The 24,493-nt window shown below is 41.0% G+C and overlaps 1 protein-coding gene across 2 annotated transcripts in view; it reads right to left on the bottom strand.

The window, feature by feature from the left end:
- The window catches only part of TRPC4 (transient receptor potential cation channel subfamily C member 4), a 131,726-nt gene extending 107,626 nt beyond the window's left edge, over positions 1-24,100 (bottom strand). Inside the window, exons 1-2 of one of the 2 annotated variants that reach the window (XM_064715684.1) lie at positions 23,961-24,100; positions 23,249-23,534 (exon numbers count right to left, since the gene is read on the bottom strand). The gene's annotated coding sequence lies outside the window, so the exon portion shown is untranslated. Of the gene's footprint in view, positions 1-23,248; positions 23,785-23,960 lie in introns of those variants that run through there. The other variant, XM_064715676.1, reaches the window with a different exon arrangement.
- Positions 24,101-24,493: the final 393 nt, after the last annotated feature.

Here is a 24,493-nt window from a genome sequence, read left to right as displayed (position 1 = left end):
CTGTAGCACTCATTTTAATTTCATTCCTAATCTCTTGATTGACAGGAAATTACCTTCCAGTTTGTGATATATGGCAGTGACACTTATATACACACTGAAGTAATGTGACAGTGATGACTTCAAAGCACAGTCATTGCAAGATATAAATTCAGCAAGGTTCTACAGTCTGCTGTTACTATTCATGAAAACATGATAAATAATGAAAGAATTATAGTACTTTGTTTTCCAGCAAGTACAATTCTGGGCTTCACAGCTCCTGTGAGAAATCTTAGAAAACAGCTGTAAATAGAAACAACAAACATGCTTAATTTCAGGTCTGTCTCCAAGTGTATGGCACTGTTGTCACAGCTACAGCAGAGCCAGTGGGACATCACACCCTCCCCAGAGAGGGAGATCACTGACAGCAAACCTCACCTGAAATTGTTCCCTGACTGAGTGATTATCTCTCTTTTACAGATGAAGTCTGGGGCTGAATTTTTATTGACTTGCACTGTGGCACCAAGGCAGCTGATGGTTCAGGGAGTGGGACTGAAGTCCTGTCGTTGCTGCCTGCCTTAGTGCAAATGTGAAAGGGAATATTAGCTTTTGCTTGACTGAAAGTGTCGGTCACCATTCAGATGAAGAATCACCCATGGATTTGCTTGTGGAGAAGGGGAGGACAAGGAAATCTGTCAAGAGCTTCCCATCAACAGCTCTGAGACCCCATGCTTCTTGTTACACCATGAAAGGGCCCTGTCCTGCTCTTCCTCCCTCACCCCTGTGGAATCTCCCAAATCACATCTCCACAAAGAATTATAGCCCTTTTGGCTCCCTTCACCCTCAAAGCCTACAAGATATTGATGAGGCTATTTGCTGTATTTGGTTGCATTTAAGATCTACAGACACACTTGGGCATGCAGTGGCAGGAAAAACAATTTAATACTAGCAGCAACAACAGAGGAAAGTAACTATTACCTGGGAAGATCTGTTTCTCCAACTTTGAAGACCAAATTATATTTTATTACAAGACTGCACCAGCCACACTAGATGAAATTTTGCGAAACACATCATCATCTTACAGGAGGCAGCAATTCTACAGCTACCACTAAACAAGGTTATGTAGTCCAGACAGTGCCAAAGCAGCTTCAGAAAGAGAACATAAAAACAGAATTCTCCAGACTTACCAGTTATGGAAGAATTTAAAATTGCATATTTAAGACCTGTGCTTAGAATAAATACCCACCTCTCTGGGATTTTAGATGGAATATGATTTTATGAATTTTCATTATGTCTGCGCTGATGTGTCAGAATGAACTTGGGAACCATTCCTGGTTGGCTCAGAGAGGAGACACCAACTGCGGTGGACAGGGTAAAATGGCTCTCATGGCAGTGTGTGCTGCAGAGTGGAGCAGATGTGCTTGGGAGACAACGTCAGTCTGGAACACCTTGCATGATGGACCAGCACATTTTTTTTCCTGATAAAGGAACATGGAAGACTACCAACTACCAACTCAGATGCTAAAAGCTTTTACTCATCCTACTCAGTCAGGCTTGGATCTCTTCAAGTTTCCATGACCACAGTGCCCACGACAATTTAGCAAACAGCCACAGTACTGTCCAGAGACAAATTCTGCAAATGATCTGTAGTGAAGGAGCAGGGTTTTAGATAGCTGGATCATGATTCAGTGAAACAGTGAGAGATTAAACAAGTCATGAAAAGCTCTTCAACTATGGATCTCCCTAGGATTCCTCAAAAAGTAATTATGCAGCTATGCCAACAGCATTTGATCCTACCCTAACTAGAGTTTCATCCATAAAAGCCAAATGGCACCCTAGGAGACTGTCCTACCAAGCATGATTTCCTCAGCTGGTGAAAGCACTGACTGGAGAAAGCAACAAAAGGAAATCCCCTCCCAGCAGGGAAACATTCCTTCCTCCACTTCTCCCAAAAAGGGAAAAAAGAAAACTACATCCTTTTTCAGGCCAGTAAGCCTAATGTTTGCCAGAGTGCTTGTGTGTTTCCTATTTTATCTAAACTATGTCTGTCAAAGTGAAGGACAGGTTTTGAACAGGAGCATGGCACAAAGAGCCAGCGCCTTCTATTGCCTGTATCCTTGAGGTAAGAATGGCACACAGATTCCAGTTGTCATTCTGAGACTCCCACACAAGCAGGAGATCTCTGGCCCGAGTGAGTTACCTCAGTGCAATCTTGTGGGACAGTGTTCATGAGACTTTGGGGAGAAATGCCAAGGGACAGTGGAACTGAAGCATTGCTGGGGACACCACAGAAAATGAACACTCTTACTTTGTTCTTCTCTGCCATCTCTTCATTTGCTTGCACATGGCTGCTATAAGTAGGGCCAGTGATTTTTTTGTCTAAAATGGCACCTGTGATAAATTAAATTTAGAGAAGGGACATCAATATGACTATAAATAGTAAACAGATTTTCACAAAAACAGTCGTACAGACAGACCTAGAAGACTGTCTTTGATTCAGCAAGCACTCCAGCACTTACTTAAATCTCAGTGAGGTTTAATGGGGTTTAACAGTACTCTCTAGGCTTTGCCCTACTAAGTGAAGTTGTGAATGCACAGGACATATAAAAGATTGAAAGTATTTGGCTTATGGAAGGCTTACCATCTTGCCTGGAGTTGTACCATTTTACATGAAGAAAAACCCCAAGGAGACCATTATTTCAGGTCATTTTGTTGGCTACATCCACTTACAAACTTTCTGTTTCACTTCTACCATCACACCCTGCCCTACACAAGGATCTCAGTTAGACTGAATAATACATTCCAGAATTTAGGTACAAAATTATGTATAAGATGTCAAGAAATGTACTACATTTTCAGATCCTTGAATGCTAAGTGATATAAAGTATTCAGTGGAGAATTACTTCCTGTGCATGTGTGGCTTATTTTTGTAAGCCACCATATAAAAGCAATTTCTAATATAAATAAAAGCTAATTTCATATGAAATGCAAGCAGTGAGTGCAATTAAAAGGAAATAAATGCGTAGTCAGTGAATCTAACTTTGGCCTCTCTAAAAAAAAAAAAAAAATTTGTGGAATTGTTGAACTTACAGATCACATTACAACATCTTATTTTTTTCCTCCTCCTTGAGACATTCATCCTGAACTATTAAAAGTAGAGGAGACTCTGAGATCACTGCATACATAAACTAAGTCCCAAACACCTGTTTAGGAATGAAAAATATGTTTTATTTCCAGAGGAATGGCTCATACCCTCTTCACCTCCATTCAAAGGGCCAAAAAGCCACAGATACTGTGAAACTGAATACGAGAACTCCTGCAAGCAGCTCCACATCACCGAACGATACTCACACTGATATACAGCCACAGTTGTTCCTGTGCTGTTGAGAACATGCTTATATAACATGCTTGGGAGAGACTCTTAGGAAGGGGAACAAAAGATTTCAGAATAGCTGTACTTCTGTTCAGTTACCTGGTGAGCAAAGCATCGGGCTGGAACTCAAGATACCATTGGGTGATACTGAGTGAGTCACGTTGCCCAGTGACTCACAGAATTAGGATTGTTAAACTGATTTTACCTGGGACAAGAGCTGTATACAGAAGAGATGATGCTCTCATTCCAGCTGGTGGAAAATATGCCCATATTGCCCTTGCTGAACTTTATGAAGAAGCTGCAGACTGACCTGATTCAAAACTCAAATGGAAATCAACTTTCACATATTAGAAAGCTTTTAGGATGAAGCCATTGGACCTACTCTTATATACATCCAAAATGCACACAAACATACTGGTCTGGGTCAAAAATACTTGGGCTACCTACTAAAAAAAAAAAGTGAGCTCTACAAATCATATCTACTGTTATTTATTGAAATTTGAAGCTTCTGTTCAGCTATGAGTGTTTGTGGTAATATGACACCACTCAGTGTGACCACTTTGGAAGGCAGTATTTTGCTTTGAAACACGGCATACATTGTATGGTATTTACACATGCCTGAACTATGTTGGGATAATCCTGGATTTATCAAGGGATGACCAGCAGGATGAGGGAGGTAGTTTTTGGCCCCTTTACTCCACTCTCCTGAAACCCTACACTGAGTGCTGCATCCAGCTCTGGGGTCCCCAGCAAAGGAAAGGCAAGGATCTGCTAGAGCAGGTCCAGAGCAGGGCCACCAAGGTGATCAGAGGGGTGGAGCTCTCTTCTGTGAAGACAGGCTGAGAGAGTTGGGATTGTTCAGCCTGGAGAACAGGAGGCTTAGGGTTGACCTTTTTGCACTCTTCCAGTACTGAAAGAAAGCTGGAGAGTGATTTTTCACATGGGCAGAAAGCCACAGGACAAGAAGTAATGACTTTAAACTACAGGAGCATAGGTTTAGATTGGGTATAAGGAAGAAATTCTTCACAATGAGGTTGAGGCACTGGAACAGGTTGCTCAGAGAAGCTGTGGATGCCCCACCCTGGATGGCTTAAAGGCCAGGCTTAGATCAACCTGGACTAATTGGAAAGTGTCCTGCCCCATGGCAGTGGGGTTGGAACAAGATGATCTTTAGGGCTCCTTCCAAACCAAACAATTCTGAGATTTTATCATTATATGAATTAAACAAAAAACACACAGAGATTTTCAAAATTACAGACCAGATGCTCTTATGAAATGTTTGAAACAATTTTGGATCTCAAGCGAAAACACGCAGAGATAAACAGATATTGGGAGGTAACTCCATGCAAGAAAAATGCTGGCCTTCTGTAACAATAGTTAATGAAATGAAGTTTTACACAAAATTAATGTCTTCTCCCAGACTACTTGGATAGTTTCAATTTCATAAGCCAGCACTTCCCTTAGGAAAATAATTTCAATTAAAAAATAATTCCTTTTTTTAAGGAAAAATTAGGAGGTGTGTTCTGGTACTTAGTATCACCTGTGTGAACAGCACAGATGTGATTATTTTCAAATAAAGCTGTGTAAATTTTTAAACTTTTTCTGCAAGCAACATTGTCCCACATATTTAAATATGCCTTGGGCTAAAAGATCTAGAAATTTTGCCCATAAAAAGTAATTGTCTAATATTAGATTCTTTAGCTATATGCAACAAGCCATGCAGTACAATTTCTAAAAGTTGGCTTCTTGGTTACACTATGACAACCATTTTGCAATTTTAAGTATTCTTTCTTAACCAAAAGTGGATAGTATTTATTGCCCATAAATGGCAGAAGTAGCACCACCCACATACTACAGTGCTTACTATAGAGTTCACTGCTGTAAGTCTGCTACAGTCTCTGCTTTGGAAGTAACTCCTGGCAGTATTTTTTATACATACGGTCTTTCAGTTCTTAACTTTTCTGAGCACATACCAAAAGCACTACAAAAAAATCCAAATTTCAGACTCATGGAAGATGAGATCATTGAGTCCCACCATTAACTCAGCATGGGTTATGACTCTTCCTTTTGGTATTTTTTCATGTTACTGCCAGCTACATGAAATGTGCAATCCTACCACACTCATCTGCAGTTTTTATGGCCTTTTATAAAGTATGAGAAGTTTTTCCAAAGCAGCAGTCATTATTTACACCATGCAAGTGCATAGTCTGATAATGAGATACAGGCTCATCTCCAGTAACATAAGCAATCCATTTCAGGAAGAATGACTTACTCCACGGTCTGCCACTGTTTGAGTCCTGCTGGTTTCCCTGCCCTCTTCTTCCCTCTTCTCTTCCAGTCATAGCATTGACATTTATGATGAGTACAAACAGACCATACTTGGCAATTGCAATATCTAGATGCCTTGCTTGGGAATATATTTCCAATGTCTGCCTCTGTGCTTTGTTCCTTCATTAGACACACTTCTAGCAGTACTAATGAAGCAGAGAGGTCTGTTTAGTCTGGCTGATAGGAATTCTCTTTTCCCCTGTTTCTTTATGACTCACTCTTGATTCTAATGCACAAGCTAATAACTTATATTGATAATCCAAAATATATGTGCAAATATTTTTTCATCCCAAGCAGCCTCAAAATGAAAAAATGCTTACTTTTAATTTTACGCCAATGAATAACTAAAAATTTTGAATGTATATTTCTTTATTCATGTTCATAAAACTAGGTAAGATGTAACTAATCACTGACTGATCCCTCTGTTATAATGCGCTTTTATTAATAATAACTATGTCATTAGAAAATGTAATTCTTCAGGGTAAACAACATTTGCTTTGGACCATAGCAGGTGGGTACAATGGCATCAAGAAAAACAGGAAGAGACTGATTAATCAGAACTGAGACCTTTTAATTGGAGAGACATTAGGATGCAATGTAAGAAATGCAGGTTTTGAAGTAGCATAATGGGTTTAGGGGAGCTAAGCCTTGGGCTGTAGTGGGTTTGCATGACAAGATTTCATGGGGGTGAGGGGAAACCTCTGGGGTTGCTTCTGTGAGAAGCTGTGAGAAGCTTCCCCCATGCCCACCAGAGCCAGGGCCAGCCAGTCCCAAACGGACCCACTGCTGGCCAGGGCCAAGCCCATCAGTGAGTGGCAACATCTCTGAGAGAATATATTTAGGGAGAGGAAGAATGGCTGCACCACAGCAGCTGGACAACCTGTGAGAAGCACAACCCTGCAGGCACCAAGGTCAGTGGAGTGGGAGGAGATACTCCCAAGTGCTGGATCAGAGATGCCCCTGCAGCCAGTGGTGCAGACCATGGTGAAGCAGCTGTGCTCCACAGCCCTGGGAAGTCCATCAGGGTGCAAGAGATCCACCCTGGAGAAGACCCACAGGCGGGTGGGTGGATGTGCCCACCTTGGGGGAAGCCTGCGCTGGAGCAGGTTTCCAGGCAGGACTTGTGACCCTGCGAGGGACCCACACTGGAGCAGCCCTTTCCTGTAGGACTGCACCCCATGGAAGGGACCCGTGCTGGGGTAGCACATGAAGGACTGCAGCCTGGGTAAGGACACAAGTGAGCCAATGCAGGCTGAAAGAGTAATGCTAATGTGTCACATCCCAAGGGTTTGCAAAGTTGTCAGAGGGTGTGATCTATGTCAGTAAGATCAAGATGCTGAGCACTGCTGGAATCAAGTGAGTATTTCAATCCCATATAAAAACATATCATGAGCAGAATAAGCTTCTCAGTGCAGTTGCTGAGCAAAGAACCGAGAAACATGACAAAATGAGAAACACAAAGTGGTGCTCAGTTCAGATTATACAGTGACATGAGGTACAGACTTTGTGGCAATTTTGAACTACAAGATTATCATCTCTAATGCTCTGTCACAGAGAAACACGACAGAATCAAATTATTTTTGTATTGTTTATAATTAAAAATCCATTATAGTACAGTGAAACACCTTCAAGTTTAATAGTTCCTCAAAGTTTGGAAATGTCTTGATCATGGCTTTCTGCCTACTCGGGCTTGCCTCCACTTAGGCTGCTCATATACAATAACAAAGATAACACCTTTCAGTGCTAAGGAATTGACATCACCCTTTGGCATGAGCTTTCAAACATTACTCTGGTGAAAATGAGAACTGTACAAGTCATGGCTGGGTTATGCTTCTGTCACTGCCAGCTCAGGGGAACCTGATTATAAATACATAACTATAAATAGTAAATTTTCAGGTAGATGTTAGAAAAATGAAATTAAATGATGACTCCTTTTCCCAACAGACAAACTGGAAATACAACTAACTAGTTAACCTTTTGCTAAAGAATCTCTTGATTTATTTTCTGTGGATCTCTTGAAGAGAAACATGTACACCTAAATTATAAACTTCAAGTCTGAAGAAAAAGAGGGATTTTTACTTTGTGATATGTGTAATTAGAGTGAGAAAGAAAGAAAAGAACAGTGGATTCTGCATGGCTCAGTGAGTAGTCTCCCAACTCTTATTTTCAGTATTATACGACTCAGTAAATTCCTATTCTCTTAAATTCTACAGTTCCACAGCCTGAGATACATTTTTAACAAACTCAGAACAACAAGTTCAGCTGGGCAGAGACTGTGAAAATCCAAGTGAGTAACAAAAGTTCTTCCACAATTTCCATTAGATCCATATGCTACAGTGAGTAATAAGCAGAATTTTAACACATGTACAGGAACTAAAGGATTGATTACTAGCATTAGCAAGCATTTCTACAAGGTAATGATTCAGGTTTTGCAGCACTGTTTGATCTTCATTTCAATTAGCAGAATAGAAATTATGCTCCCAGCATTGAAAGAGACTGACATAAACAAAACACAAGATATTTTATAAATCTTCCTTTCTTGTCTATGCATAAATGAGTTATAACCAGTTACATGCCTCAGCTACCTCTGCCAAGTTGGCTTCAGGAAGAGAAAGAGTACTCTGTAACTCTTATTTTATAAAAAGGGACAAGACAAACACTTTGGAGTCATGGTTCCCAAAAGCTGAGATGAATTTTCTCTAATCACCATGCCCATTTCCTGTCAAGCAGAATTTGCTTCACTCATACTAATGCAAATGTGTGTCTGTAGTTTCAGGGTGGCATACAGGATTGAACGTGCACTTCTAGGCTCCTTATCTCAAAAAAAGGAGCCAGTAGTACTGGAAAACCTTCAGACAAGAGCAGCAGAATGATTAAATCTCCAGAAGACCTTCCAGAAGCAGAATGACTAAATAAGGTGCAAATCTTCACTCTGTGAAAGGAGACAGATGGAAGATGTAATGCAGGTCTGTGTAATTATTGGTGTCAAGAAAAGGACAGACATGGATTATTTGTTCATTGGCTTTTCAGGTATGAAATCCAGAAGCAATCAGACAGGCAATAAGAGTCAGGTTCAAGTAAAAGTAAGAGCTGATGAGACTTCAAGCAACTACTTGAGGAATTCATTGCTGAAAGATTGTGAAGATGCTAAAATATTCTGTGGGCTACATAGAAGATTGCATGACTTGGTGAAACAGAAACCCACAGAGGATCAAAAAACACAGAGAAACTGTTTTTTGGCAAAGAAAGGCCCTGCTGAGTCCTACAGCAAGTGAAGGTACTCTGTTGCTGTACTTCTGTCTATAGATACACTTTTTTTGCCACTGTTAAACACATGCTACAGGGCTTAAAAAAATCTAGATGCAGGCAGTAAGACTGTGGCTATATTCAAATGAGTTGAAAAAATTTCCCAAAACATCAACACAGCTTATTTTCTACATTTAAGTTATTATCTTCCAGACTGTAATCCACTACAGTTTACAAGTTCATTGTACTACTCCGCACAAGTAATGGGATTTACATATCTTATACTCAGGAAATCAACACATTTTCAAGAGGAAGTACCAACACAATTTTTACAGAAAAATACACAAATTATCAAGATCACTTGACACTTCAAATGGTAGTCTTTCACTTTCAATTGATTTTATTTGGAGAAAAAAAAAATAAGAAGATTGTTTTCATTGCCAAGCTCCATGTATTTGTTCCAGTACAGTATATTCATTTTCAGGGATCTGTTCCAACTCTTCCTTTGTTTGGAGTCTCTCCTACTTGACTGCCAAGACACTGTGTAGCTCTTGGTCTGTGTCGCTTCTTATTCAACAGCTAGAGAAAATTAAATACCCTTAAGAATCTTATACCACCCAAATACATGAGTCATTTGATTCTCAAAAGCTGCCAGGGCTGCTACAGTTCAGCAATTACATCCACAATACTACATAGCTGACTGTTGGTGTCACTCAGATAGTGTTATTTAAGGCTCCAGTGGTATTATCATACTTTGTTTTCTCTGTGCTTTCCCAGGAAATTTTAAGCACATTATCATGTCCCCTTTGATTTCTTTCTAGTGAAGTCTCCAAAATGGTATATGGTAAAATGTTCCATCCTCTACTGCCAACAGCCCAGCAAGGCAGTTTGTCCCACCACTCAGTGTCTCTCAATCCTGACTGTTGCTAAAATATCAAAGGCATTACAACTGTTCAGTAGTTTAAGTAATAACACAGCTGAAGTCAGTGGCAAAGCAAACTTTGACTTAGCTAGGTAGGCTGGGGTTGAAGAAATGATAAATAAGTTAATTACTATAGGATTTCTGTTTAAATGTGCCTGATACTATAGGTCAGAAAGCAATGGAGAGTTAGCACATGTGTAAGTACAACAGTACTGCTACACTACAGGTGCAATAGCTATACTTAGTGTATAGCCTAAAAACTGCTGTTTCTCAAATTACTAGTACCTCTTTCACTAACTGCCACAAGGAAATGACAGATAAAGTGATTTTTGTACCTTTTTGAATCACTGTGATAGAGCTTTACTGTACTATTCACTCTTAAATCTTATATTTGTAGTGATCCCTTCCTCCTTCAGCAAACCATAGTTTTATCTACTCCAAAAACCTCTTGGAAATCTTTCCAGTACTCTTCTATTCCCAGGTGTACTTCCTCCTACTCTGTGTGTTTTACTTGAACAGTTTCTTAATTTTTTGTAATTAAACAGCTGTTAAACCCTCTTTCAAACAGGTGTTAATTACTATCGCTTTCTGATCGCATCTCTAATCCAGTTTGTATCTTTAATCCTGTCGCAACATCTTTCCTTTTTCTAATATTTTTAAAATTAAAAAATCATATCTATCTTGAAATAGATATTATGGATATGTTCTCTCCTTGGTTTTAGCATTACAGCAAAATTGCAGTCATGTTTTGGACCACTACTGAAATCCCATAAGGTGAGAGAGGAAAATGGGAAAGATGAGGGTTTCAGTTGCTACAATTTTTGAAGCTTCAGCCCGCTAATTAGGAACAGATCCAGTGTGAGTAGTCCAGAGATAATAAAGTATGATGAATTGGGATCTTTTGCTTTATAAATGGCTTTCAGAGGTTGTTACTGTCTCTTGTATACTTGAATAAAGTTATTTACCTGAAGAAGATTATTCGGTTTATTTGTACTGGCATTTGAGGCTTAGACATCTGGAGAAGAAACCCGAATTCCCTCAGCTTTGTCTATCATCCACCACTAGGACACACCTTGTACAGTTTAGGAGGTTTTGTACAGCACAGAAAATAATTATGATTAGTAAAATTGAATATATGATTATAAAATAACAAAGAGATAAGCACCAGGCTGTTAAAGGCAAGAACTATGAAAACTTATCTGTGAAAATCCAACACCCAAGCAATGAAGACATGAGCTGCTTTATGGACCTTAGCAAACATGAGTGTGGACTTTATTTGTTCTTCAGAGCAGCTGCTACTGGTTTCACTTAAGCTTGGAAATCTAGTTTGTGTGCAGCTTTTGGCCATCTTCATTTCTGACCTGGCGTCCACGTCAAATCCTTACATTGCATTAATTTTGTCTTGGTAGCACTTAGCACTTACCCTTGTTTGATCAAGGAATTTTCCAGTTCTACTCCATAAGTTAGCAGCTAGCACTGAAAGGAACTGGATAAATTATCTGCAGATGACAGATAACAATAATCAATGACTCAGAAGAAATTCAACTTTTCTGTGTGACAGTTCTGAAAACTTTAAAATATTCTTTTAAATGCATGAGATCTAGAACCGAAAAGTAATTTCTTTGGACCAGTTAGTGACTAACTCAAACCTGGTTACCTAGAGAAGTCTAACAGATTGGCTGGCTTTGATCTCTCCAGTACTTTTACACTCAGCCACCCTGTGCAGCTGCTTCATAGGTCCAGGCAAAAAAAAGAGGGCAACTTACTCGGTGTTTTGTAGACAGGCAGAGATGATCAAGAGGTTTAAGACAAAAAAGATGGAATCTTGGTTATGTGTTTCCTGGTTTTACCAACAAAAGAGGTTCTTCAAGGATTTCAAGTTACTATTTTCCTGAATAAATCAACAAGGCCCATATACAGGTGAATGTCCCAGGGCAACTAAAACTGTCACGCCAGGATGCTGTTTTCAGCCTTGGGTTAAAAGATATCCACTGCTTACCCTGAAACCTCCTTTTTCACTGTGATGGTATCCTTCTCCTCTATCCTCACAATGGTTCTTGCACTCAGATGAGGAGATCACAAAACACAGCCTTCTGCCACTGTACTGACTCCCTGTGAAACATCCAGCAGGATCCTGAGGGATCACCTCACAGAATCATAAAAAAATTTGGGTTGGAAGAGATATCAAAGATTGGGCATACACAGCTTCTCTAGGCTACGTTTTGTTTTTTTTTAATATTATACACACTTTGGTCTTCACACTCAAAAGCAGGTTTCCAAGGAGGTCTAGAAACCGTGGAGCACAAATGTATTCTGCCTCATTTCAGATGCTTTCCCTGCCATGTGCAGTTCACCTAAGGATCAGATTAAAATGTTATTGTTAGACTTTCATTAATCTGATTAATAGACTGCTGTGCTTTTAATTGCATGAGTTATAACTTGTACATAAAAGTGTACCAAAAAAATTCCTTCTGGGTAATAAACAAAATGAAAGATAACAGATTAGTCCTAGTTGAGCTGTATTTGCTACCAGACTTGAGAAAAAAAATCCTTTATAGGAGCTGTGTCTAAGTTTGCATAGTGTCAGAACTGTCAGCTCCACCAACAGAAGTCACTGGCTTTTAAGAAGCCTCCACTTCCTAGGAGTCTCTAAATTCCCAAGAAAAGTAACTGCCTCTGAACTTTCCATGTCCTGGTAGGTTGCCATTAAGTTAAGAGCTCGTTTCTGTTTGGGGTGGCAAAGAAGCCATACTTGGCCAAGAGCTGGACTCAGTTTTTAAATCTTATGAACAAGTGTAGAGAGATAAATACTCCCAGGCAACGAGATACTGATATAACTCTGTGTGTGCTCACACAAGACACACACTTTAATAGGCTATATTAGGCTGTATCAGGCTATATTCCTGAACTCTGGGTAGCTCTTCTCTTCCAGTCACCAGAGCAAATATTAACTTTTCATGTGTGTCAGTTACACAGCGCACATAAATATTTTCTCTACATGTAAATATACATGTGTTCTTCTCTTATGTGTGTGTATAAAACTCTATATGCATATACATACAAAACTGTAAAGATCCATAAATGTGAATATTTTGGCAGAGAATACAATTGGAGCATCCATAATCTTGGAAATCATTCCATCATAATACAAAGTCTGGTTTCACAGTTGACATAAGTAGATAAAATGTTAAACCCATGTTACCTTATGTTCAGTGAAATCTACGGGATTCACTGGAGGTATGAATAACAGTTTGAATATAATGAATATATAATTGCACACTAGAGTTCTGCTTATTGTAGAGACTTCCAAGACTGATATTTTTTCATTTTATGTGCTCTAGCCTTGAAACAGAAATAGGTTTTGGGCAATTCTATAAAATCCTGTTCAGAATGGCTCCTGAATGTTTTACAAAAGATTAAAAAATAAGTTTGGTTTAAAAATTGTACGTGTCATTTCCTACTTGATTTTCACTCTTAAAGTCAATTTCCCAGCAACGGAAAGATTCAGGAATTCTTATAATCAGACACAGTGAGATTTTAGATGTTGTCAAGTACAGAAGTATATTTAAAACAAAGATTCACTGCCCCCCTCCATCAATATTCTATATATATGAGTCTCTAAACTACAACAGAAAAATGTATTTAGACAGAGAATGGAGAAAATTTGATATTACACAGGACAGATGCTGACTGCAACCATGGCAATAATTACAAACAGATTAATGTTTCAGGACGACATATTTTTCTAAAATACTCAACAATGAAAAGATTTTGGATTAGATTCTCCACAACTTGTAATTGCATTGACTGCATTAGAGTGGAAAAGTAAACACAATGTATTTTTCATAAACTCCTAAATTATTGAGAAGAAACAAGAAGCTGCCAGAGCACTATAATTCTCTTGAAACTAATGGGACAAATTTTCCAAAATTACATCATCTTTACATATGTAGGATTGATGAGAAGGCAAATTATTTTATTTTGTATTTTGTAAAATTTCACATAAGAGTGGTGCAATTACGAATTACTTTGACCATTACCACCATCCTAAATTCACTTATGATCTTAGTATTTCCCTAAGACCAAAGAGCACACATAGTTGCTATGTCCAACAAATAAGTGCAAAAATAAATGAAAAAGCACAAATCTTTTGGGATTTTAGGAACATTTACAATATGCAAAAGCGGCTGAGAGAGTTTTTGAACATGGCATCTTTGGCTACAAAATTACCTTCCTAAATGAGAGCTGCTTGTAAAACAAAAGTATGTCATAAAAGGAGTTTTCTCAGGGAGTTATGGCAAAGGAATGGGACATATTTTGAACAATGAGCTGAACATCTGAATCAAAGTCATACTTCCAAGGGAGAATGCAAACATGCAAAGTACAAACATATTTGATGTATTTCTAACACCTGAGAAATTGCTAAAGAGATGTTAGTTTGTGCTTTATTGATATTTTTCTTTGTTGTCATATATAAAATGTTCACCTGAACTTTCAAATTGTACTCTTAAATCTGGATTAAGGAAAATGTGAAAATGTCCCATACTGAGAAGAGGAATGAAGCCAATGCTTAACAGGAAGCACTTCTGAAGCTGCTTTCAGTAGAACACCACTTGAATACTTTCTTAAATTAAGGTTAAATCAGAAGGAAGCATCTTATTTTTTAAAATTAAATCCATCATGCTCTGGCCATAAAACTTTGCTATCATGGGTGGTGGATTGGATTAGGTAATTTTTATTGTAGGCTTTGTTTTTCAGCAATGGGTTTAAGTAAAGAGTGTTAAAATAACAGTAAGTAGGCAATTCAGTAAAAAAACACTAATGGAGTAAGATGGCTAAAGTGACATGTTTCCCCAGTACACATGTCAACCAACCCATCATGTTTCCAAAAGAAAATCAAGCCCTTAAAGGTGTCTATTATCTAACTGTCACTGGGAGTATCATGGGGAAGATGAGCATGAGCTGACCTACTTGAGTGTGCTAATGTCTCTCAAGAGTCATGGTCGTCATCATCCTTTATTTCCAATTGCTCTGATATGGCAACACTTACCTTTTGTTTTGAATGTCAACTTATGTCTATCCTCCTCAAAGTCCTACTCTTGCCCTTGCTAATGTGCCAAATTCAGCAAACCTTGGTTTCAGCAAAAGCCTGGTTGTAGATTGTCACTGAGAAGAATCACTAATCAGCAATGATTCTTTCTGAAAATAAGGATCCTGATATGTGGAGTTTAGGTAGTGCAAGACACTATGTACTAAATTATTTGTTTCTTGGGTGTTAATAGCAATGCCCTGAAGAACTTCAAAGGCTCTGAGGACTAACCAAAGAAAGAGTTCCTTGAACATATCTCGTCAGACAGACCGATGGACTCACACGCAGGTACTGCTGGCACAAACCTCTCCTCAGGAACAGATGATTGCTTCTTTCCCACAGACCTTGGTGCCATTAAAGCCAAATGAAATCCTCTTCAGTCTCAACCAGAGCTCACCTACAGCTTTGGGACTTAATGTACTGAGCAAGTGAGTTGGAAATCTGAAGTTAATAAGAGACACGGATGAATGCACAGGAGCACATCAATTAAGGCAACATTGGTGAAACCCCCCACTAAGGGTGCTAAGCAAGGAAATACCCTGCTATCAGAGTATGCTTCTTTAACAAAATAAAATGACAGAACAGACAGATGACATAAATCCAGATCCTAGGCACTGGAGAATCTTTTAAACTATAAAAACCTCTAAAGCTAAATCCTGTCTGCACTTAGTCCAAAGGAATTCTTCAGATGGAAAAAAGTCCCCACTTGATCTAAAGCCAGCACAAGCAGTAGCAAAAGGAGAGTGGTTTCTAGGAAGTGAGTGCACAGTGGGGATGAATGAGAAATCCTTCTTTGATCCTAACCCATCCTTACAAAATCTAGCTTGTGCAGTCAAGCTAGTTCAGTCAGTCAGTGCAGCTCTGAGGATGGACTAGTGGCCAAGAACCGAAATACAACCCAGCTCACTGAGCAACCTCTGCTTTCCTCCTCTATGGGCAAATCATACTGAAAAGAAGGGACTTTCAAACCCCTGATCAATCTGCTTGGTTTAAGTATTTTGAAAAAAAGTAAATTTTTAATACATAAAAAAAAAAAGAAAAACAGAAAGAGTTATGTGGAAGTTTAGTTCTACATAAAGACACTGAAGCAAAATAAATGTAATCATCTCAAATCACATCAGTATTTGGTACAACTGGCCTCAGCGCATAAACAAATATGCTCAAATTTATTATCACTAAGTTAAACAACCATGAATAAAATATTTTTATGTAAGTGGACAGACCAAAATATTATTTTGTAATTGCTCTGTAGGAAGCATGATGCCTTCTATGAGAAAATACAAGAGTAGTTACAGACTAGGAGTTAGTGCAAATACCTGCCTATGGCATCAAGTTGAAATATGTGATCTCTGTGTCATAGGTACCAGGTTCCTTAAGAGATTTAAAAAATTAGTGCAACACATTCTTCATATTAGACTTAGGAAACTTTATTAATCATTATGTGACACAATAAAGTACTCCAATTTAAAACATGCAAAAAATAAAGCCGAGACACATATTCACTAAGCCAGGAATCCAAAACACTGACATCCAAGGCTGGTTTGTCATCCCAATTTTCCTTCATTACAAATGGGAAGAAATGCACTCCCTGCAGAGGGCAATTAATTTCCTTCAAGATATGTCATATGAATCACCCTGTGAAGTTACCAAGTTCTTTCTAAAGGCTATACAGACTCAGAGGTCTGATGCTACAGCGTCTAGATGAATTCAAAGACAAACAGTTAGTTACAGCCTTTGGAATGACAGCTTTGTAGCTAAGAGGCTTAAGGCAAATTAGACAACTGTTCCGTAGGCAACATGGATTTGGTTTTATTCATGGCCAAAATTCCAGCTGCAGGGTAGATGCTAGCTAGTTAAAGCCACTATAGGGAAAGCTCATGTGGTGTTGCAGGTATAAATGCACTACAGAACACACCACATTTGAAAAACAAATTCACTGTGCCAGCATAAACAAATCCAAGGGATTGACTGCAGCTCTCATAACTTTAAATCATTATCATCAGAAAGGAATGGCCAGTACCTCTCCCAACCTAAAAAATAAAAAGTTGTCAATATAAACAAAACACAAATTGAATATTTCACCTATTTTTCAGTGGAAGATAGGCAGGATATATTCAGTAATCAGTGCTGAAGAGCAGCAGAAGGACTGCTTTTGAAGTGTTTAATAATAATGAGCATTTCCACATGAACATCAGTTAAAATTATTTCATCACTGAGAGATAATTTCTGTATTCAGTGGACTAAGGTACACTGTGGTGCTGGCAATGCTGAGAGTATCTGAAGAAAGAATCTGTGCTTGCTTTCCCTTGCTCCACAGATACAATGTGTTCTCTCCGGAAAAGTCACCTTGCTCTTGGAGGAGGCAGGATGTGAGCACCCAGAACTGTGTGTTCCTCCTTTGCAAGGGTCCAGCTGACACTCCCATTTCCCTTGGCAAAACTAGCTGTATTTCAGCTACTCAACCCATCCACAAACTCCTAAAAATTTTGACAACAGACAACAGGACGTTTAAATTATGTTGCAGACATCTGTTATTATGTCAGCATCAATATCAGAAAAGTCAACAAGATCTTAAGATGCCTTAGAAGAAAACAAGTGTCTATTTAATGTCTCCTCTGAAACTGTTAGCTTGTTTGTTTGGGTTTTTGACACCACTAGGGTAAGGTTCATCTTGCCTTACTTCACCTGTGTGAAATCAAACAACAATCAGCAACAACAAATACCTGATTTCTTTCCACTCAGGTATAAACTGGATGGATCAGTTGCTTATGGGAGGTTTCTGTCTCTCCAGTGACTATACAAAGAACGTAGGTAGTTGGTGTTTACAACTACAATCAAATTTGTGGGACCTAGGAGAAAAAAAAACTCACAGGCCTTCACTGCTAAAATCCCTTTTCAGAGCTGTTCAAAATTTGCTATTAAAATATTTTTGATTGAAATTAGTATATAGAAATGCACTATGAGTAATCTCAAATCAGACACAATATGACCCTCCATCTTCTGCTATAATCATATTGTTCATGCCCTTACTCAAAGGAAGTAAATTGGTCTGGTTTACTTTTTATAATGGAAATGAGAATAGCAAATCAATGCATAGAATACAATACTTATTGGCAAAGATAAATTTAAAGTATATGAATTTTTAGAAGAAAAAAATATAGAAGAAAATATCATTTTCACTGAATGTAAATTTGGTACTCTGTCTTCTCAGTCCAGTACTCTCTGCCCTGACATCAAACTGCTAATCAGTTAAAAGCATCTGTATGCTAGGGAGTAGTACAGATTTCATCTTCAAATCTTCAGGGTATTCTTCAGGGCACTACAGAAGGATCACTGGTGAAAGTTTATCCATTAATTTAACAAACACAGAACAGCATTGATTCTACTAGAACTGCTAACCTAGTACCCTGATGTGAGTGGGTACTTTAATTAAATGATGGTTAGAAGAAGAAGAATGATGGTTAGAAGAAGAATTTGAATTCTCAGTGAATCTCATTGAGAGTCAACTGCAGGAAGGCCCTTGCTGGCAGAATGCCTCCATCTCTCTAGGAGATGTGAGATGTAAGGAGGAGTGAGGCTCTCAGGCCAGGCCAACTTCTCACCATGCATTTTGGGCTGGATACAGAGCTGCATTAATGCCCCATTCATGCTTTATGACCTGGGTTAATAATCACCCCCACTACTTAACCATCACTGAGAGAGTTTCTGGGTTCTTTGGCAGCAGCTGCCTCTCTATGACAGACATGACAACGAGACACCAGAGCTGAAAAGTGACAAAAATTTTAGTTATTAAGTAGTTATAATTTAAGTAGTTATTAAAGAGAGTTTGCATAAGACTCTTTGTTTTGAAAAATTCTGTGAAAGGAAACTGGATTGCAGAGGTGACAGCTGGCAAACTTCCAGAAGATTTGAGTTCATGCTATTTACAGATTTCATAAAAGTTAGTAAAGCAGCTTGGAGCATGTGCATGTGGATGCACGGTTTTGGGGTTTTTTAAAAAGGTATATTTTAGGCTGATTATAGCAACCATTTATCCTGCATCTACTGACCTCTGTGCTTATTCAACCTTTATGAAGCACTACCACAGCCTGCTCTGCACAGCTGGGATTCAGCAAATCTATCTTAAGAAGGAAGGTTCCTTGTCTTGGCGTTTCCTGCATGGTTAACAAAGAGAGACAGTCACCTGTGGAGGATGCTTGTTCTGTTATAAAAGAGATGACAAAATACAGAGGATGGTTTACTCTCCGCTTCAGCCCTTCTCTTTCCAGGAAAGGGAGACACTCCAGGTTCACCCTGACAGCTGGCAAACAGGTATTCCATGTCAGTTCAGGGTTATCAAATGTAGCCACAACAGCTTAGCCTGCATGTTACAAAATCCCCCCAGGTGCCAGCTCTCAATCAACTGATCCGTGCTTTGTCAGACTGGCTGGCACCTTCTGATACCAGTGTGAAGGTCATGAGGAGCCCAGGACTTCCTTTGCCAGTAGGGTCTTGGGTATGAATGTGGGTACCATAAGCTTTCTGATTCTCTGGGCCAAGGAAGGATGTACTTGTGGTCCTTAACACTGGTATCAGAACCACTCCAAAAAAACAAAACCACATGCAAAGATCTTGTTTATAACAGAAAACCAGCGTATGCTGAGCTAGGACTGGAAGAGCTTAAGGGCACCACCACATGCTCAGGGGCTGTCCATGCACCAGTGGTGGAATGGAGGCCTTTGCCTCCTGAGGAAAGGCTGATTGATCCTCAGAAGTTTCCAATGATTTTTGGAAAGCATCTGTAGAAGAATCCCATAACCTCTTCCCTTGAAAAGCTCAGTGAAAAGTCTTTCTCCATTTACTGTTCCCCTTTCTACCCACTGCAAAATATACCAGATAATACAACATTCCAATGGTTCATCTGGCATGCACAAGTATATCAGAAGCTTTCGAAATTAATATATCAAGCACATATTCAGTGACCAAGAAATTGCAGAAACTGTCACAGACTTCAGAGATTAGATTGGCTGGTTCATAATCTTAGACAAACGTACAATTCACTCAAATTCAAGGAAGTTCTCCTGTACCACTTCAGCCCATATTTGCTGAAAAATACCTTAGCTGTAAAAAAAAAGGAACTTTTATCCAAGGTTCTCCTTAGTTTTTGTCTCACATCAGTCAATATGTCCGTTAAACCAAAACAGACATTTGAAGTGAGAAGAAAAACCTCAAATGAAACCAAAATAGCCCACAGCTCCAAGAAGAACATGATATAATAGTGAAGTCATTTATTTGTTACTTTAGTCTCTGTGGCACACTAAAATCCTTTTAATTCCTTTGAAAACTTCACTGTGCAGAGAATTTGTCTTATTTTTAGTTGCTCCTCTTTTGACAGTCTTAAATTCTATTTGACTGAAAGGTAATTCCCCTTTGAAGGACTTCTGCATGCATATCTATTACAGAAAGATTTAATTTGCTCAGCCTTCCCCTGCATTTGCTTAACAAAACGATATTAATTAATATGTATTTAGTCAGGAGAATTTTTTTTTCCAGCAACAAATCAGAGTGGACATGAGGATCCTGGCACCATTGTTGCTGGTGTTACACTGACACTATGCTGTACTAAAACCAGTGTCAGTGCAATAAAGCTTATCCTTCTCAGTGATTCAGGACTTCTAAACCAAATGGTTTCTGGAATTTTGTTTCTTCACAAAACATGGTGATGGAAGATTGATTTACACACAAAGTTTTACCTTCAACCTTCCTTCAGTAATTAAGAACATTATATTTGATAAAGTAACGAGAACATAACCCAACACAACTTAAAACTGAATATAAAAAGTAATGATAAATCTGACACTCATAAAGCCATTAAATGTCTGAATAGAACAATGCTCCATCTATTTTTACCTGCTTTTTCTTTAAACAGGTTATAACAGAGTCTTTTCTTCCTGCTTCTATTCTGCCTTTCCGTAAGATAAGGGGACTTAGTCATCATTTTCAAAATTAATTCAGTCCCTTTTAACACTGACTACCAGCACCACCAGAGGCAAGCACAGATGCCACATAGGATTTTCCTTGTTGGTTTTGCCATCTCACTCCAGTGAATCAAATCCCAGAAAAAGCTGACAGATTAAACAGTGTACTGATATAGACAGGTCTCAGGTCTTTGGAGGAGCAGTCATGCACATTTTTCCTTGTCAATTAAGTCAGGCAACAAACACACATACACAAAAAGGCAAAAGCTAATCCCTTAACTGTTTTTTCTACATGTGTCCTTCAATATATACTCGGTGGTCTCTCCATGCTGAAAAATTGCACGCCCACTGTCACCAAGAGTAGAATCGCATTGGTTAGGACCCAACATTTTCAGTAGATAAGCAAAGCTATCTCAGAAAGATAATCAAATTATACCAGGTCTGTAGTGACCTCAATTTCACTTAAATTTCAGCTACCAGTATTTGCCTCTAAATAGCATGAGATAAGAAGAAATGGAATTTTTTTCTGGAGCTATTTTAAGGGCAATGACTGCTATACATAGAGTCAGAGTAAGTGGCTGAAGTTAAATTTAAAAGACAGACATATTTTTGTTTTCCTGTTTCCAAACAGAGTCTCATCTGTTCCTAAGTCAGAATAACAGAGGCAAAAAGAGAAAAAAAACACACAGTAAAGAATGCTATCCTCCTGCAAACAAGACCAAGTCCTTTCAGTGTAGAAGGCAACACCAAAGGAAAACCATGTTTGGCTTCAGCTATTTTGATATTGAAGGATAAAGCTTATTTCTGAGTCTTGTATAAAAAGTGGGAGTAAATTCAGGTCTTCCAGAATTTTTGCTATTCTAAAACAGGTCAAAAGCACTCTTACTGGTGCCTGGCTTCCCTAACTGTACACAAAACTATTGCTTAAGTGAATGAGGTTAATTTACGGAAAATTCAGTATGCTTGCACAGAAAGCCTTGCTAAGCTATCCAGGTGTGGGCTGTGAAGCAAGTAACATAAACACTGAAATGTTCCATGTCACTGCAACACAATCAAATTTGAAATTTCAAGCAAAGTGGACTTAAAGGTACTGTGATATTGATATTAAGTGTGTAGAACTTAAACTATGTCCCACTCTGTCTATTCTGCATTCTAAAGAAAATCTCTGTGTGCACTGTTTCTCTAGAACTACTTATTTCTCAGATGAAACCAACATGCATCTCTGTTACCTATACTTTTCTCTTTTTTTTTGCTTTTGTGGAGCACTCATTCTCTGTAACAAAAACACATCATAGAAGGTGTTTTTATTTACTTCCACCTGAAAGGTGTTATAATGTTGGAAGAGCCATCTCACAAGTCATGCGTAGAGAAATCTAAAATTCGGTTGCCATGCTAACAGGAAGTCACGCAACTAAGTCCAGTAAAACAAAAGTGCATAAATGACGCTTTCTGGTAAAAACAGAGAAATATTAGATTAACAAGTCTGTAGGTTTTGACAACTGTAGCCACAACTATAGCTGCGTGCCTCGGTAGAGTGCTGAATTTTTGTCGGCATTTAAACCTCCAGAGCATCAGCTGCTTCTTCCCAAGAGGACCACAGCTTCTCTCCCATCACCTCAGGCGTCAGGCCCTTGCCGTATAAATCCCACAAGGGGATGAACCCACCAGTCCCTTCCTCTGCTCCAGGAGCCGCCCCATGTCCCACTTCACCCTGCTCAGCTCTGCCGCCTGCACCTTGCCGTTCTCCGGGTCCCTCCTGGGGGCTGGCAAGACCCCCGCTTTCCCTGGAGGGTTCCTGGGGACAGCGCCGGCGGCGAGCGAGGTCCCTCGGGCAGAGCCGCCACGGGGACACCGCAGCTGGGCCGCCACCGCCGAGGGGACCGGGGGCGCTCCGCGGCGCGGCTCCCGCACCCACCCGTGTGCGCGACATGTGAACTCCCGCCCGGTGCTGCTCTCAGCGTCGGCAGCAGCCGCGGGGGCGAGCGTGGAGCGAGTGCGGAGCGCGGTGCGGATGCGGAGCCTCCTCCTGCCCCGCGGAGCGGCCCCCGCCGCTCCCTCCGGCCCCCGGGCGCTCCGGGGTGCTGCAGGTGTCACCCAGCGACCGAAGGATGCCACTACCCACGGCAGCGGCTGCCAGGGAAAAATACCTTTATTACATACAAGAGGAAGAAGAGACCCTAATACTCCTCTGGACTCTCACCAAGGGCCAAGGGCGGGCACGATCTTGTTAGGCTTCTTGCGTCGGCGCAAAAAGTTACATTAGATACTCTAGATACATAGGCACTTGTTTTTGCAGAGGGTCAAAAAGGTAATCAAAGGCTCAGAAAGAGGACAGGTCAGAGTTTATGAGAACTTACTTGGTTTAGGTGCTTGCGTTGACAGCCGGCATCTTCCGACAGCAGTTCCAACAGGTTACATTTTCCCATGGAAGTTGTACCCTTTTCAATCCCGTTTGCAAATTAAATCCCTTCAGAACGTGTTTGTTTTGTTTCACTGGCTGCCGTCCATCTCAGGCACTATCCACATTTTTTACTTTATTTTCTCCATATTTGCCAGGCATACAGGCACTCTCGGACGCACGCCACGAGTCAGCGGGTGCCCATCGCCTCCGGCCGGGGGGACCGCGCCTGCCGCCGGGTTCCGCTGCAACAGATGAGAGGCAGGTTCTTCCCCGGTTGCTTAGCGCGGCGTCTCCTTATTCCCCCGGGAAGCCTCATGCCGGCTGCAGAAAGTAACAGCTCCTCCTGACGCGGCGGTCCCCTCCGGAGCGCGGGCTGCGCGGCGCGGGGAGGGGGGAAAGGCACCCCGATACCGGCGGAAGGAGCGCGGACGGGCACACGCCGGGTCCCCCCGTCCTCGCCGCTGCGCTCTCTCGCAGCCGGCCGCAGGCTGCGCCTCGGCGGGCGCTGTCCCGCCGCCCCCCGCCCGCCTGCCCGCCCGCCCGGCCGCCGCCCCCGCCGCGCCGTGCCCGCGCCGTGCCCGCGCCCCCCTGCGGCCGCGCCGCGCACCGCGCCGGCTCCGCGGGGCTCCGCGCACGCCGAGGCCGCCCCGGGCGCTCCGCGGGCTCACCGGAGGCCGCCCCGGGCACGGGGAGGAGCGAGAAGGCGCCCGCCGGGCGCTGGAGCGGGGCTCGCCGGCCAGCTGAGAACGCGCACCGCTCGGGACCGCTCGGAGGCGGACGCACCGAGGAGCAGCCTCGACTCCGCGGAAAGTTCGCTGTTACATCGCTCGGCATCCGGGAAAGCCCTGAGCCGCTCCATGCAGCCGCGGCGGGGCTCTGTGAGTCCGCCTCCGCGGGGGCCGAGCCCGGCGCGCTCCGAGCCCGAAGCCGAGGTTCGCTCCAGGTAGCTCGCCCGACGCTCCTTCCCGAGGCGCAGCAAAGGCTCTGCCCTGGTTCCGCCACTCGGCGCAGCCTCCAGCCGGGTGGTCCCTGCCCTGCGCCGCCCCACCTCGCCCGGTGCCCCTGGACGTTAACGGGACCTAGCCGCGGCCAAGACTGGTAATAGAGGAGCAGAGGGAATGAGGCTGCTCGACCCCCAGTTCCTCGCTTTACTTTTCCTTTCCATAAAAATTTGTGGCAGAACTTAAATGCATGAGCTTAG

Source organism: Zonotrichia leucophrys, chromosome 1 (genome assembly GCF_028769735.1).
Source record: "Zonotrichia leucophrys gambelii isolate GWCS_2022_RI chromosome 1, RI_Zleu_2.0, whole genome shotgun sequence".
NCBI lineage: Eukaryota > Metazoa > Chordata > Aves > Passeriformes > Passerellidae > Zonotrichia > Zonotrichia leucophrys.
This window is presented reverse-complemented; position numbering and strand designations above follow the sequence as displayed.